This window comes from Salmo salar, chromosome 23 (assembly GCF_965601325.2).
Source record: "Salmo salar chromosome 23, fSalSal1, whole genome shotgun sequence".
NCBI lineage: Eukaryota > Metazoa > Chordata > Actinopteri > Salmoniformes > Salmonidae > Salmo > Salmo salar.
This window is the reverse complement of record NC_138313.1, coordinates 6,808,330-6,826,279: the sequence shown is the minus strand read 5'-3', so window position 1 is coordinate 6,826,279 and position 17,950 is coordinate 6,808,330. Positions and strand designations below refer to the sequence as shown.

The 17,950-nt window shown below is 41.3% G+C and overlaps 1 protein-coding gene across 4 annotated transcripts in view; it reads right to left on the bottom strand.

The window, feature by feature from the left end:
* Window positions 1-17,584, bottom strand: part of LOC106584002 (influenza virus NS1A-binding protein homolog A) — a 53,122-nt gene extending 35,538 nt beyond the window's left edge. Inside the window, exon 1 of one of the 4 annotated variants that reach the window (XM_045706473.2) lies at window positions 17,452-17,584. The gene's annotated coding sequence lies outside the window, so the exon portion shown is untranslated. Of the gene's footprint in view, window positions 1-4,926; window positions 4,947-9,266; window positions 9,415-11,459; window positions 11,849-17,451 lie in introns of those variants that run through there. The other 3 variants (XM_014168731.3, XM_014168732.3, XM_082967895.1) reach the window with 3 other exon arrangements.
* Between the last annotated feature and the right edge of the window lie 366 nt (window positions 17,585-17,950).

The window sequence follows — 17,950 nt, the reverse complement described above, 5'->3', positions numbered from 1 at the left end:
CCCCAGACGTGTTGCTTAAGCGTTCAGGCCAAAGAGTTCAATCTTGGTTTCATCAGACCGTAGCATCTTGTTTCTCATGGTCCGAGACTCCTTTAGACAAACTTCAAGCCGCCTGTCATGTGCATCTTACTGAGGAGTGGCTTCCGTCTGGCCACTACCATAAAGGCCTGATCGGTGGAGTGCTGCGGTTTTCCCATCTCCACAGAGGAACTCTGGAGCTCTGTCAGAGTGACCATCGGGTTATTGGCCTGACCAATGCCCATCCCTGATTGCTCAGTTTGGCCGGGCAGCCAGCTTTGGGAAGAAAGAATCTTGGTGTTTCCAAACTTCTTCCATTTAAGAATGATGAAGGCCACTGTTCTTGGGGACCTTCAATGTTGCAGAAATTGTTGGTACCCTTCCCCAGATCTGTGCCGCGACACGGACAATTCTTTCAACCTCATGGCTTGGTTTTTGCTCTGACATGGTCTGTCAATTGTGGGACCTTATATAGACAGGTGTATATCTTTACAAATCATGTCCAATCAATTGAATTTACCACAGGTGGACTGCAATCAAGGATGATTAATGGAAACAGGATGCATCTGAGCACACAAACATGCAAAGCATATTTCTCCAACAAGTCTTTTAAACACGTCACAACAGAAAACAACTTGAATAATTATTATGAAGCGTGTATGGGATCAATGACACCAGCCAGGAGCATCCAGTGCAGTTCTGTTCAGTAGCCAGACCCCACAGAGGCATGACAAGACGAAAGAACATGCAGATCAGATTCCTCTCTGCCTGCCTTCCTAATACAATGAATGATTCCCTCTCACTATTGTTGATCACATGCCTTACACAACAGCATGGTGACTGGAGAGAGGGAGAGTAAGGACAAACTGTACAGGCAAGGAGGGGAGAGAAAGGGGAAGTACAAAGGGAACTATGAAAAATGTATTTAATTGCTGTGGAACAGAACGTCACATGAAAAACGCTACACTATTGAAATCTGGAAAGTGTTTGTGAATCTGGGTGTCCCCCCTGCCTACTCCGTGTGTGTGTGTGTGTGTGTGTGTGTGTGAGGATGGCGGATGTGCTATAGCTTGCATGCAGTTATGAAGTGAGAGTTGGCCAGGCGGGTTATAAAATTGAATGTGTGCCCAACAGCGTGTGTGTGTGTCCGTGCATAAGTATGTAAGCAAGAGTTGAATCAAGGACCTGTTAGTAGGCCAGTGTGTGTTGGGGGTTAGAGCAGCGGCCATAGCCCCTGTATGTACTGTACATACAGAGAGGGGGGGAAAGTATTTGATCCCCTGCTGATTTTGCACGTTTGCCCACTGACAAAGAAATTATCAGTCTATAATTTTAATGGTACGCAAACGTACAAAATCCGCAGGGGATCAAATACTTTTTCCCCCACTGTATGTGGGTTCTCTCTCTCTCTACATATCTCTCAGAGACACTCTTCCTGATTCTGACAAGCATTTTGACTGACGCTATCAAGGCTGCCCTACAAAAGCCAATGAAAAGGTTTATGAGGAGATGCACATTTAAAGTCTTTATAAACCACAGTGAGTTAGAGACCAGTTAGTCTGTCTATATTTCAGGGATCGATTTAGGGCTGTTTCCGACAACAACAAAAGTGGTCGACAGAGTCGGTTTGCGTATTTTTTCCCCCCACATATTTTCCACGCGTTTCAATAAAATCAACTATATGGAGGCTAGAGCTTGGCTGATGGTTTAAGCACTGCGATAAAAAAATGAAGACAAATTACTAAAGAGGGAGTCAGATTGATATAGCCTAACCAGAAAAAAAAAAAGGTTCAGACGCTTCTCCTCCCGCTGTTCTTCACATTGTGCCTTTGCGCTCCTTAAATTGCCAGTAAGAGGCTACACCAGCAGTCGGCAACCTTTTCCATTTAGAGTGCCAAGTTATAATACCATTTCTACTGATCTGCGTGGCATTTTTTTTTTTTAAATGCACATTCATTTAATTCATAATAAAGTCTTTGATAAATATCAAACTCAATGTCATGTGGTTATTAACCTGTTAGGGCTAGGGGGCAGTATTGACACGGCCGGATAAAAAACGTACCCGATTTAATCTGGTTACTACTCCTGCCCAGTAACTAGAATATGCATATAATTATTGGCTTTGGATAGAAAACACCCTAAAGTTTCTAAAACTGTTTGAATGGTGTCTGAGTATAACAGAACTCATATGGCAGGCCAAAACCTGAGAAGATCCCATGCAGGAAGTGGCCTGTCTGAGAAGTTGTGTTTCATCTTGGCTCTTTTTATTGAAGACTGAGGATCCTTGCTCTAACGTGACACTTCCTACGGCTCCCATAGGCTCTCAGAGCCCGGGAAAAAGCTGAACGATATCGAGGCAGCCTCTGGCTGAAACACATTATCACTTTTGGCAAGTGGCCGATCAGAGTACTGTGGGCTTAGGCGCGTGCCCGAGTCGACCCCATGCTTTATTTTCTTTCTTCTGTTTACCTAAACGCAGATTCCCGGTCGGAATATTATCGCTTTTTTATGAGAAAAATGGCATAAAAATTGATTTTAAACAGCGGTTGACATGCTTCGAAGTACGGTAATGGAATATTTAGAAATGTTTTGTCACGAATTGCGCCATGCTCGTCACCCTTATTTACCCTTTCGGATAGTGTCTTGAACGCACGAACAAAACGCCGCTGTTTGGATATAACTATGGATTATTTTGAACCAAACCAACATTTGTTATTGAAGTAGAAGTCCTGGGAGTGCATTCTGACGAAGACAGCAAAGGTAATAACATTTTTCTTATAGTAAAGCTGACTTTGGTGAGTGCTAAACTTGCTGGTTGTCTAAATAGCTAGCCCTGTGATGCCGGGCTATCTACTGAGAATATTGCAAAATGTGCTTTCACCGAAAAGCTATTTTAAAATCGGACATATCGAGTGCATAGAGGAGTTCTGCATCTATAATTCTTAAAATAATTGTTATGCTTTTTGTGAACGTTTATCGTGAGTAATTTAGTAAATTCACCGGCAGTGTTCGGTGGGAATGCAAGTCACATGCTAATGTAAAAAGCTGGTTTTTGATATAAATATGAACTTGATTGAACAAAACATGCATGTATTGTATAACATAATGTCCTAGGGTTGTCATCTGATGAAGATCATCAAAGGTGAGTGCTGCATTTAGCTGTCTTCTGGGTTTTGGTGACATTATATGCTAGCTTGAAAAATGGGCATCTGATTATTTCTGGCTGGGTACTCTGCTGACATAATCTAATGTTTTGTTTTCGTTGTAAAGCCTTTTTGAAATCGGACAGTGTGGTTAGATTAACGAGAGTCTCGTCTTTAAAATGGTGTAAAATAGTCATATGTTTGAAAAATTGACGTTTTTGCATTTGAGGAATTTGAATAACGCGCCACGGGATTACACTGGCTGTTGCGTAGGTGGGACGATTTGGTGCCACCTAGCCCAGAGAGGTTAATCAAAATGCTATCTAAAATGAAAAATCTAAAACTAACGTCTAGTGCCATTGACGATACGTAAAAGTCACCAACATAATGCCAACAAATAAAAACATTGCTGTCCACAGGTATAAAATATCCTGAAAATAAATATCCTATAAAAATCCCATTGGCTATGCATGGCCTGTTTGAAACATTGTATCAACAATTAACTTGGTCTGGCCTAAATATTGTGCTAGCAAACTTGCAATATTGTATAAAATATTCTGGGCCCTCAAGAGTTTCCTGCTCCAGACAGATACAGCTGTAGGCTATTTGCCAAGGGATAAGAAGTAATCAGGTAAGTATGCTCCCTCTAGTTCTCCCTCTTGGAGGACCTGAGCCCTAGGACCATGCCTCAGGACTACCTGGCCTGATGACTCCTTGCTGTCCCCAGTCCACCTGGTCGTGATGCTGCTCCAGTTTCAACTGTTCTGCCTGTGGCTATGGAACACTGACCTGTTCATCGGACATTCTCACTCGCTAACTCACCATCGCTGAATGAATGGCTATGAAAAGCCAACTGACATTTACTCCTGAGGTGCTGACCGTTGTACCCTCTACAACCCCTGATTATTATTATTTGACCCTGCTGGTCATCTCTGAACGTTTGAACAGCTTGGCCATGTACTGTTATAATCTCCACCCGGCATAGCCAGAAGACTGGAGACCCCTCAGAGCCTGGTTCCTCTCTAGGTTTCTTCTTAGGTCTCTACTGCTTGCTGTTTGGGGTTTTAGGCTGGGTTTCTGTATAGCACTGTGACATTGGCTGATGTAAAAAGGGCTTTATAAATACATTTGATTGATTGAGGTAGGCCTATTTTATGATGTTTCCACCAGATCAGAGCATGACATTTTTTCTCTTTCATGCTGAGTGGTTATCGAAAGGGAGACAGCAGGAACGATTTTTCAAATAGGCTAAATTAAGAAACCATTGTCCTTCTCAATGGATGTAAAAACAGGCTTAGTTTACTTGCTGTTTGAGGGAAAGAAAAAAATACTTTGAGAAGCTCCACAGTGATAATTAAGACTAGTGATGCACCAATATGACATTTTTGGCCAAAAACCCTGATACCGTTAGTTAACATTTTTGCGTCCTTTAAGCATTCTAGTACAGTTTAATATAGTTCATACACAAACATTGACACAGCAGTCCAAGGCACTGCTTGCTTCTCAGTGCAAAAGACGTCACTACAGTCCCTGGTTCGAATCCAGGCTGTATCACATCCGGCCATGTTTGGGAGTCCCATAGGGCGGCACACAATTGGCCCAGCGTCGTCCGGGTTTGGCCGTGATTGTTAATAACAATTTGTTCTTAATCGACTTGCCTAGTTAAATAAAAAGGTTACACATACAAAAAGTTATTTTGTTGGCATTTACTACGCATGTCCCCATTACCAGTAAAACATAATCAAAACCCATTTCTTTCACTTACTTGCTGAGCTGTTTTGTTGTTCAGTCATTTCATCCTCAACCAAGACAACCAGGATTTCCATGGAACGCCGTTTGGGTCTTTGCATGTTAAAACCTGTTAGGGCTAGGGGGCAGTATTGACACGGCTGGATAAAAAACATACCCGATTTAATCTGGTTACCACTCCTACCCAGTAACTAGAATATGCATATACTTATTACATATGGATAGAAAACACCCTACATTTTCTAAAACTGTTTGAATGGTGTCTGTGAGTATAACAGAACTCAAATGGCAGGTCAAAACTTGAGAGATTCCTTTACAGGAAGTGGCCTGTCTGACCATTTCTTGAACTTCTTTTCCATCTCTATCATTTACTAAGGATCTCTGCTCTAACGTGACACTTCCCACGTCGTCCATAGGCGCTCAGAGCCCGGGAAAAAACAGAATATCGTCATTCCAGCCCCAGGCTGAAACACATTATCGCCTTTCTCAAGTGGCCGATCAAGGGACACTGGGCTTATGCTCGTGACCCCGACCGCCCCCGCCTTTGGGATTTTTTCCTCTGTTTGTCGAAAAGGAGATTCCCTGTCGGAATATTATCGCTTTTCTACGAGAAAAATGTCGTAAAAATTGATTTTAAACAGCGGTTGACATGCTTCGAAGTACGGTAATGGAATATTTAGAATTTTATTGTCACGAATTGCGCCATGCGCGCGACACTTCTTTACTATTTCGGATAGTGTCTGGAACGCACGAACAAAACGCCGCTATTCGGATATAACGATGGATTATTTTGGACCAAACCAACATTTGTTATTGAAGTAGCAGTCCTGGGTGTGCATTCTGACGAAGACAACAAAAGGTAATGAAACTTTTATAATAGTAAATATGATTATGGTGAGTGCTAAACTTGCCGGGTGTCTAAATAGCGAGCCCGTGATGCCTGGGCTATGTACTTAGAATATTGCAAAATGTGCTTTCACCAAAAAGCTATTTTAAAATCGGACATATCGAGTGCATAGAGGAGGTCTGTATCTATAATTCTTAAAATAATTGTTATGCTTTTTGTGAACGTTTATCGTGAGTAATTTAGTAAAATGTTAGCGAATTCCCCGGAAGTTAGCGGGGGGTATGCTAGTTCTGAACGTCACATGCTAATGTAAAAAGCTGTTTTTTGATATAAATATGAACTTGATTGAACAAAACATGCAAGCGTCCCACCTAGCCCATAGAGGTTAAAAAAAAAGACTGGTCAAATAAGCTTGTTGACCAATCAGGACCTGACTATGACTGCACGTCACATAATTTAACTCGTTCATTAAATTTTACGTAGTTATTACACAATCACGCGTATTTCATGTCACAACGATTCACCGATACGTATGCTATGATGCTGTTAAAGTTGTCTCGCGCACCTACAATGCTGGTCATAAAAAAAGAAAAAAAAGAAAAGCTAGCTAGCTCATGGATGCAAACAACGTTCTTCCCCAAAAACATAGCAAAACAACATCCGTTTCACTAGCTAACTATATAGCTAGGTGTCATCTAAAATAACCCTAATTTATAAAACAGCTTTTATTTGATTAAGACAATCAGAAAAAGTATCAGATCCCCAAATGGGCACATTTATAGGCCAGGTAGCCTAGGCCTACTTCAGTTGGGTTTTGTCAAAAACGCAGAACATGTTTTAATAAACAGACGTACTTCTCCCCATCTTCACAACGACTTTGACAATATGACTCAGCCATCCAATGTCACTCCAAGGAGTTCAGCTTCTTCAACTAATGCACAACTCCAGTAGAGGTTTAGGTCTAAGAGAATGATTATTTGTATTATTTTAACAGAATGCTTTCAACAATTTTGTTTTGTTTAGTCGTTTCAGTTGGCCATTGTGAAAGATTAAAATGAGTGATATGCTAACTACATTGCAGGAACCGAAATGGAACTATGAAGATGTGATTTGTAAACATATTGACAGATTCTGCATTGCGAAATCATGCTTAGCAACATAGCTACTTTGCTAACTACCTCGGCTCTACAATGAGTCATCAAAATATAACGACTTCCTGTATTTAACACCCCTTCAAATGACTGGATTTGGCTATTTCAGCCACACCTGTTGTTGACAGCTGTATAATAAAAATCGAGCACACAGACATGCAATCTCCATAAACAAACATTGAAAGTCACTCAGTAAGGCCAATGTGGCACAGTCATTGGATGCCACCTACGCAACAAGTTAGTCAAATGTATGCCCTACCAGACCCCCGGTCAACTACAAGTGTTGTTATTGCAACACCAGCTCAGCCGCAAAGGAAGTAAGCCACACAAGCTCACAGAATAAGACGGCCAAGTGCTGAAGAGCATATCCTGGGTTGCGACACTCACTACTGAGTTCCAAACTGCCTCTAGAAACATCAGCACAAGAACTGTTCATGAAATGAGTTTCCATGGCAGAGCAGCCACGCACAAGCCTAAAAATCGCAGTGTCAAGCGTCGGCTGGAGTGATGTAAAGCTCGCCGCTATTGGACACAGGATCAGTGGAAACGCGTTCATTGGAGCTAAGAATTACGCTTCACTAACTTGCAATCCGACGGACGAATCTGGGTATAGCGGATACCAGGAGACCATTACCTGCCCCAATGTTGTCTTGGTACGCAACTCCGGTTGTGTATATAGACTTATTTTCCTGCTGAAAGGTGGATTTGTCTCCCAGTGTCTGTTGGAAAGCAGACTGAACCAGGTTTTCTAGGAATTTCCCTGTGCTTAGCTCTATTACTTTTATTTTTCTTAAAACAACTCCCTAGTCCTTGCTGATGACAAGCATACCCATAATGTGATGCAGCCATCACCATGCTTGAGAATATGAAGGGGTACTCAGTGACGCGTTGTTGGATTTGCCCCAAACATAATACTTTTTTGTATTCCAGACAAAAATATCATTTTCATTTTTTCCCCTTAGATCGCTGTGCCACTCTGGAAGCCCCAACAGAGCTCGTTTTAAAAGAATAGTGGGCAAATATTGTACAATCCGGGTTTCAAAAGCTCTTAGAGACTTAACCAGAAAGACTAAGATTTAAATTGCTGCCAAAAGATTATTTCAACAGGTATTGACTCAGGGGGTTGAATACTTATCCAAATCAAAATATATTATTGCATTATTTTCCAAGAATTAAAAAAGGTTCTACATTTGGAAAAAGTAAAGGGGTGTGAATACTTTATAGCAAAATATAACTCAAATTGTATTTAGAATTGAAACGTAATATCTTACGTTGTTCTTTTCTACAACCATCTTGTACTTCGTCATGTATTTGTACATTTTATGTGGACTCCATAAACAGTAGCTAACGGGGACCTTAATAAATTAAACTGTAAAGGGATAATGTGTTTGTTAGGAAGTTATTTATTTTTCCCATGATTCAATTAATATTTCACCAAATATGTATTTTTCTCATCCTATTTTAGTCCAGAAGAGAAAGGATCTAGGCATTGAAAATAAAAACCTACATGTGCACCCCAGACCTCCAAAGAGTTATTTTGGGGGAGTGAGGAACATCTGACCAGGGGGTGCCAAGAATAAGCCAGGCCTAAAAACCTGACCTATGACAGAGACAGGACAACTAGCTAATGCCACATTGTACAACATAAATGTCACTCACTCAGATGACAAGACTAATGTTACCACAGAAAATATCTCAATGGTTGGAAATACTAAGATTGAGTTGGTGGGTTTGATGATCCTTTGTTGTGCATCTCTACAGATTTGAAGAAAAACGGCAATGGTTCAGTTTTCGCCAGCATGCTAGGCTAACTAACGCTATAACAGCCCATTGGATGCGAGGCCTAGCATTGGGGTGAGTAGCTACCGGAAGTGTTGTTGAAACCAATGGGTTGCTTCACCATTAGCATTAAAAAAAAGTGTCACATACACCAGATATGTGCATTGAAATGTGCAGTTTTACAGGGCCGGACATTGTAGTATGGTGCCTCTGAAGTAAATGTGGTGCCTTGCTAAAGGACAGAGATGTTTCACCTTGTTGGTTCTGGTATTCAAACCAGAAACCTTTTGGTTACTGGCAGAACACTAACTGCTATGCTACATGCTGCCCCCTAGCATGATGACAAAAACAGAAGTTTAATTAAAAACTGAAATACTACTAATCTTCTCAATTCACCTTTCATCATTTCGGGATGATTAGGAGTGCAACGACATATTCCATTCCTGGATTGAGTTACATTTGCCAAAAGTTCAGACCAGTAAACTGTACCTTTCATTTAATATTAATAATGTAGAAAGCCGTGTTAAATTGTAGCAACCTATCAATCTCAAAAAGGAAAAAGACAAATTGTAGACCTACCCGTGTTTCCATGCTGCCGACCCAGTTGGTGGGCAGTGTCAACGAGTGTAACCACCGCCCATCTCAGATGATGGGTCCAACACCCAATCTGAAGCAGTTCTATTGGCTGGCTCAATTTATCTGTCGCTGAGACTGGTCTCTGGGCGTGCACATAGCGTACAGTGGAGCATGCTTGCATCAGATTGTGCAAGCGAGAGACATCAGACCACGGCGCTGTGACTAGCTTGTCAGTCTACCTCAGTCCCATAACACAAGCATGTAGGTCAGCGGAGCCAAAACCTCATTAGCTGGCATGACTTCACACTACCAACTATGCACACACAAAAACAAACACGAAGGACTTGGCAATTACTGTGTACTACGAAAGAGGCCGCATCAGGAAAACACCACAAAATTATATTTTTGTTTGGTAGCCTGCCTGCTAAACCTGCCAGGGTCTGGTTTCCCGATAGCGATGGAACTTAGCGTTTTAACGATGCCTCTTTCCTACAACGGCCGAATATGTAATATACGTTTCACAAAAAACGCTACACAGAGAGAAAGTTCGCTAAGTGCATCGTTGGGAGTTTGAGCCGAAAATGATTGGATCGAAAGAAAAGCAGCGCTGCTCTCGGATCAGTTTTCCCCATTAAAATCTTAACGTTATAATTATTTCACAATACTGATGACGGATCAGCTCGTAGAGAGATATCACATATGGATGCAACATTGTGGACATTTTGTTACATATCAAAATATATTGAGGCAACATTTACAGCGAGTAGACTACAATTAGCAAAATCTAACTCAATTAAATGAATATGAAATATACTTAAATATTATTTAATTATATAGGCCTATGTAGCCTATTCATATTTGAATGCAGTCATCTCAGTTTTCATTTGTAGTATATGCATATCCTTTGCTTATTTGTAACAGTTGCAAATACATTGGCAACTTTGTATTTGTTGTCAGCTTCCTTGTGTTTGTGAAGTTATCAGCAGTCAAAGACGGATCTTGATTCTACGTTTAGCGGACATCTGCATATAAAGGGTTTAAGGAAAAATCTAACGGCGCATTTAGCTGTTCTACATGTGGTCTGAGGCAGTGGGTAAATAACAAGCGTTTTCAATTGCAACTTTAACAACGGTTTCGGGAAAGAACTCGGACATTTAATGATGTTCCTACATAGGTTCGAACAATAAATTTAGCCTTGAGATGGCTCAGCTGACCATTTTTTTTTCTTTGCCAGCCAGTGATGAGGACATGCCTAGTTAGCAGATCCGATCCACTTGCTTAGAGCTGCAATAGGGTCAGACAGGCTTCCTGTTTAGATTAAGACTGCGGAACTGGCACGATATGGCTCTGAAAAACGTACCTCAATCTAGGGATAAGAAATACATTTTACTACGAATTGTCCCATTAACCCAACTGTTACACCAATAAGATTGAATAACTACTAGTTTAAGTAAACTGCTGTTTTTGTCCTCGTGCTAGCTAACAGTAGCATTATGGAACAACGGATTCAAAAATGGCTGCTGTGGCTTCTGCTACCTAGCATGAGGACGAAAAGGGTAGTTTTGTGGAAAAATCAGTCCTTCAATCTTCTCGGTGTAGCAGTTGGGATAATGGCACAATTCAGAGTAGACTGCATTTCTCATCCCTGAACACAGACATCATCTACGACCCTAGTATTGCTGTATGCAAGGGTTCGGATCTGCTGGCTAAGGACATGCCTTGACAAAAGCACATTCACAAATCAAGCCATTTCTCATTAAAACACGAATAACTTTCTAGATACTAATTATAGACTAGGTAAAAGCTGCCAACAGTTGAAACAATTGGTATCCATCGACATTTCTGATTTAAAAATAAATAAATACTCGCGCTAACCACTGTCACTGCAGCCAACGACAAATTAAAGATATTCATTCTGCGGTTGGCCACTCACTACAAAGCGGGAATATGCAATTTAACAAACATCAATGATTCAATGTAAAACATGTAGGCTACAGTGCGGTAAAACCAGTCTAGATTTAGAAAAACTACCCGACAGGTCAGCATATAAAAAACACACAGGCAAGCAAGCAACCTCGTGTTAAATGTAACGTTACACATTTTCCAGTAGGCTTGCCTTGGCCTACGACATACCGTTACAGTACAACATCTACTAACAATGACAATACGCTAAATTCGAAGGAAATAAAACCTTACCTGGGGCTTTTGACAGCGAGTGGTGGTAGACATATTTAATGTAAATTCAGAGTTTTGTGGGTACGGTTCAGTTTCGGACAGGTCGCACTCTTTTCTCTACAATGCGACTGAAGAGCAAACAAGGCGCGACAACGGGGGCGACTCGAGCACGTTCACAAAAGCCAGGGCGAAGTGCCAACAAAGGTGGTGGAAAACTGACGATAGTTCACTCAGGCCGTTTACCATTTGTGGAAAAAATAAAAGATTAGTTCTGGTGTGTCTCCCATAAAACCCAACGCAATAGCAGATGGGTCTGTTGTACTTAGTTCATTGAATCAGAACCGCTAGTAGGGTGTCTCTGGGGCCACCCCCACATACATGTACCACACGTAGCAATACCCAAGATGGAACAAGGAGCCAGATATTCCACCAGATGTATAATTGTGAAGCATCCGGTTGGCGTTTCCACACTACCAAATATGACGATGAGAGGAAGCCCAGCGGCCGGCAGTGGGATGTATTCGTTTAACCTTTTTTTTATTTCACCTTTATTTAACTAGGCAAGTCAGTTAAAAACAAATTCGTATTTACAATCAAACCCTGATGACGCTGGTCCAATTGTGCGCCTCCCTATGCTCTTTTTTTTCATTGATTAAACATTTGATATCATATTTGATATTCTGTTCCACCCAAAAAATCTGCTACAAACAGAGTGAACTAGCTTGTAAGATCTCAGTAGCTTGTGCTTGGCTCTGCCCCCCTCGTTGCTTGTTCTGCTCACTATGACTCCTTTGTTTTCCGATTGGAAATGACAGGCTGTGGTCTATCTTGGGTTAGTTATAAAAGTCTTTGGTTAATGTAGCCTGGCCTGCCTAAAGACAATTACAACTGCAAGATGGGGCAATCAGTTGGGTAAGAGATGGGTTGCGTTCCAGACACAGGAGGTTGGTGGCATCTTCATTTGGGGAGGAAAGACATATGGTAATGGCTGGAGCGGAATGTGTGGAATGATATCAAATACATCAAACAAAAGGATTCCATTTCGAAAATTGAAAACGACTTTCTGCATTTTAAATGCAAAATGCAGCTGTAATAAAAATCAAAAATCAATATCAAATCATTTCTGGGTAGCAACGATGTACCTTACTATAGTAGTTGTGGTCATAAATAAATAATCATGTTTTTTTAAGCAAAAAAAACGATTTGTCAAGTAAGAATGTCTCTAGGACTGTATGTAAGTGATCTGAGTGGGGAGGGGAAGGGCACCAAAGTGGTACATTAATCACAGTGTGGAAAAATCCAACAGAGCAGAAGGGCCTAATGAGGGGGAAATGTAGCCTAACCTGAAAACGAGCTTTTATTGGCAGAGAGGTTTGAAACTGATCTATTATGCATCATACCAAATGTATTTCTGGATTTTGAAAGTTATATATCTTGAAAACTTGATTGCTCACATGCAAAACATTTTAGAACTATATAAAAACATGCAATAATGAATCACATACCAAAATATAGTTTTTGGGTTGAATTTTCTTTAATGCCGAGTGGCATCATGTCCAATTCACAACTAGGCATTGAACCCGAACCTTTGAATCTCGGTGTGTACTTTTTAACCACAAGGCCAAGGCAGTTATTTAAAAATATATAGGGCATTATAATTTCTGCATACTTTCTATCAAGTTTTAGACATTCAATAAGGGATGCACCAATTTGAATATTGAGGGCCAATACCAATATCCTATTTCATTTTTCATTTTATGGCTTTTCTAGCACAGATCAAAACTGCAATCATGTTTCTTCGTAGGCTAATAAGAAAAGATGTGAAATTATTTGATAACATTTTTTTATATGCATTCAAAAGGATTTGGAAAGTTCACGAAAACATTAGGGAAGATCATCAGGTAGGATATCTGCCTACGTAGAAACGTGGTTGCAGTTTCTATCTGTGCTAGAAAAGCCCTGAAATGAAAAAGGCAACATGAGAATGGCGCCGGAGGAGGTGCCTGCCGTTTTACGGTCTCCTAACCAATTGTGCTATTGTGCTATTGTGTGTGTGTGTGTGTGTGTGTGTGTGTGTGTGTGTGTGTGTGTGTGTGTGTGTGTGTGTGTGTGTGTGTGTGTGTGTGTGTGTGTGTGTGTGTGTGTGTGTGTGTGTGTGTGTGTGTCTTTTTGTGTTATTTGTAACTTATTTTGTTCATAATGTTTCTGCCACTTTCTCTTATGACCGAAAAGAGCGTCTAGATATCAGGACAGCGATTACTCACCTCGTACTGGACGAAGATTTTTTCTTTAATGAGTCAAACGCGAAGGATTTATTTCAGACACTCGACAAGGCCCAAATCTCTGTCCTTCGCATGAGAAAGAGATGGAGATATCGAGGACATAAGTTGGGGTGCCTTGTAAGGATCCGACGGCAAGTGGGTAATTTGCCTCTACCATCAGTCCTATTAGCTAATGTACAATCATTGAATAACAAAATAGACAAGCTACGATCATGAAAATCCTACCAACGGGACATTAAAACTAATAGTTTATGGTTCACTGAGTCGTGGCTGAACGACAACACGGAAAACATACAGCTGGCGGGGTTTACGCTGCATCAGCAAGATAGAACAGCTGCCTCCGGTAAGACAAGGTGTGGCAGTCTGTGTATATTTGCAAACAACAGCTGGTGCATGAAATCTAATATTAAGGAAGTCTCGTGGTTTTTCTCTGAGGTAGAGTATCTCATGATAAGCTGTAGACCACACTATTTACCGAGAGAGTTTTCATCTATATTTTTCATAGCTGTCTATTTACCACCACAAACCAATGCTGGCACTAAGACCACACTCAATGAACTGTATAAGGCCATAAGCAAACAGGAAAACATTTAATAAAGAAGTGGTCAGATGACACAGATGCTAATGTACAGGACTGTTTTGCTAGCACAGACTGGAATATGTTCCAGGATTCTTCCAATGGCATTGAGGAGTACACCACATCAGTTACTAGGATCATCAATTCATCAGTGCATCGATGACATAGTCACCACAATGACGGTACGTACATACCCCAACCAGAAGATATGGATTACAGGCAACGTCCACACTGAGCTACAGGGCAGAGCTGCTGCTTTCAAGGACAGTGACTCTAACCCGGACGCTTATAAGAAATCCCTCTATGGCCTCTGATGAAACATCAAACAGGCAAGCGTCAATACAGGACTAAGATTGAAATGTGCCCTCAAAGCTCATCACTAAACTAAGGACCCTGCGACAAAACACCTCCATCTGCAACTGGATCCTGGAATTCCTGAGGCCGAGTAGGTAACAACACATCTGACACTCTGATCCTCAACACGTGGGCCCCTTAGGGGGGCGTGCTCAGTCCCCTCCTATACTCCCTGTTCACCCATGACTACATGGCAAGGCATGACTCCAACACCATCATTAAGTTTGCTGACGACACAACAGTGGTAGGCCTGATCACCGACAACGATGAGACAGCATATAAGGAGGAGGTCAGAGACCTGGCCGTGTGGTGCCAGAATAACAACCTCTCCCTCAACATGATCAAGACAAAGAAGATGATTGTGGACTACAGGAAAAGGAAGACCGAGCACGCCCCCATTCTCATCAATGGGGCTGTAGTGGAGCAGGTTGAGAGCTTCCAGTTCCTTGGTGTCCACATCACCAACAAACTATCATGGTCCAAACACACCAAGACAGTCGTGAAGAGGGCACAACAAAGCCTATTCCCCCTCACAAGACAGAAAAGATTTGGCATGGATTCTTAGATCCTCAGAAAGTTCTACAGCTGCACCATCGAGAGCATCCTGACTGGTTGCATCACTGCCTGGTATGGCAACTGCACGGCCTCCGATCGCAAGGCACTACAGAGGGTAATGCAAACGGCCCAGTACATCACTGGGGCCAAGCTTCCTGCCATCCAGGACCTCTATACCAGGCGGTGTCAGAGGAAGGCCCTAGCACTTGTCAATGACTCCAGCCACCCAAGTCATAGACTGTTTTCTCTCATACCGCAAGGCAAGCGGTACCAGATCGCCAAGTCTAGGTCCAAAAGGCTTCTTAACAGATTCTACCCCCAAGCCATAAGACTCCTGAACAGCTAATCAAATGGCTACCCAAAGTATTTGCTTTGTTCCCCCACCCCCTCTTTTACGCTGCTAGTAGCATTATCTACGCATAGTCAAATGAACTCTATTACCCCAATTATCTTGACTAACCTGTGCCCCTGCGCATTGACTTTGTACCAGTACCCCCTGTATATAGTCTCGCTACTGTTATTTTACTGCTGCTCTTTAATTATTTTTTATTTTACACTTATCTTTTTTTACTTAACACTTATTTTCTTAAAATTGCATTGTTGGTTAAGGGCTTGTAAGTAAGTATTTCACTGTAAGGTCTACAACTGTTGTTATAACAACACAGGGCAATACCCAGATGCAGACACCGGATGCAGATGGTCCGAGTCTCTGATATTTATTGAAAAGCAAGATTTTTTAATTATGGTGTATCACTTATACAATGGGTTAAAGTTATGTACAGCAACCCCAGATGTAAAATAGTAAATAATGGTTACTTCTCAGAAAGTATTGTGCTTTTAAGAGGAGTTAAACAAGGCTGTCCATTGTCTCCATATCAATTTTTTATGGCCATTGAAATGCTAGCTATTAAAATTAGATCCAACAAGAACATAAAGGGGTTAGAAATCCAGTGGATAAAAACAAAAGTGACAATGTATGCCGATGATTCTTGTCCTCAATCTGGATCCCTGCACAGTCTCATTGAAGATCTTGATCACTTTTCTTGCCTCTTTAGATTATAACCTAATTGTGACAAGTGTACCATATTACGTATTGGATCGTTAAAAAAATACAGTGTTTACACTACCTTGAAGTTTACCAATAAAATGGGCGGATGGTGAAGTAGACATACTTGGTATTCACATCTCAAAAAATATAAATTAACTTGCCTAGAAGGCCAGCATCCCGGAGTCGCCTCTTCACTGTTGATGCTGAGTCTGGTGTTTTGCAGGTACTACTTGCCAGTTTTGAATGCGGCAAAAGTCATACTGGATTGACAGAATGGCCAGTGTATTCAACCTTTTCTGGGCCATGGTGTTGCATGTGAATATTTATCATTTTTAAGCTTGGAAAAGAGACCCTTAAATGCAGACTAAGACCACACACCCTCTCCACTTGCAGTTAGCCACTGATTCCTTCTTAACCACTCATTGCTGAATTTGCAATTTCCAAATTGTTGTGTAATGTTTATGTCCAATGGCCGATGACCACCAATACGTTTAATCTATAATTTCTGCTCATATGACAAGGATTGAGAAGGATTTTCCAGTAGATTGTCGACTTGATTCATGATGACTGCTTGTTAGCTTGCTAGCTAAGATGTTGAAAGTATGATGTTGACATGATCAGTCCAATCACAGCTACGGTAGATATAACGTGATCTGATATAATTTATCTGTGGCCAATGAACTTGAGCCTTCTTGGATGGGCACTTCTAATGTAAATCTATTTTTGAGTTCTCCCCTGTAGATTTTGCGGTCACACAGTGACAGAACACTGAGTCGCACTGAGTCATTACCAACTGCTATGCTCTGTATTTTCCGCTGGCTGCCCCATAGAAAGCATTGAGCTAGGCTGAAACGCTTCAAGGTATGCGTATTATTAACTCAGTGATTATTTTTTTTACATTGTTTGCAGACTGATATGTGACAAATATTAATGCCAAAGTAACATGCAAAACAGTCGCAAAAATGATAATGCTAAACAGGTGGAGCTCAAAATGAATGATGGGTCACCACTGCTCATTATATTAATAAAGTCAGATTTAATCAACAAATGCTATAGTGAGTTTAAAAAAAGGTTAAGGGTACACTGTCACGTCTGCTCTCGCTCCCCCTCTCCGGTGCTCGAGGGCACAAGTTCACTCATCATTACGCACACCTGCCACTATCGTTACGCTCACCTCCGCTTGATTGTGGGACTCACCTGGACTCCATCACGTCATTTATCTCCAATATATCTGTCACTTGCTCAATTTCATTCCCGGGTCAGCATTGATGTTATGTTTCTCCTGTCCAGACGAGGTTCTTGTTTTGTTTCATGTCTATTTATTATTAAATCCACACTCTGTTCTTGCTTCTCGTCTCCCAGTGTCTGTTGTTACAGAACCGCTACAACACGACTGTGTACATATCTGTCTGAGTTGGCAAAATCACTACATATCCAATCGAGTCAAGCGGGAAGAGGCTGCCCATTGTCACAGTTCCAAGACCAGTCAGAAATGTCCAGCTAACTCCGCCAATGACGCCTGTGGATCTCAACTGAACTTGGATCCTGAACTTGGACCCCCCCCCCCCCCCCCCTGCCAAAAAAGGATTACTGTGTGCATAGTGTGCATGTTTGATTAAACAATTCAGACTGAAACAAATAGAGCAGATTACTTATATTTATGGAGAGAAAATCAATATACAGTTGAAGTCGTAAG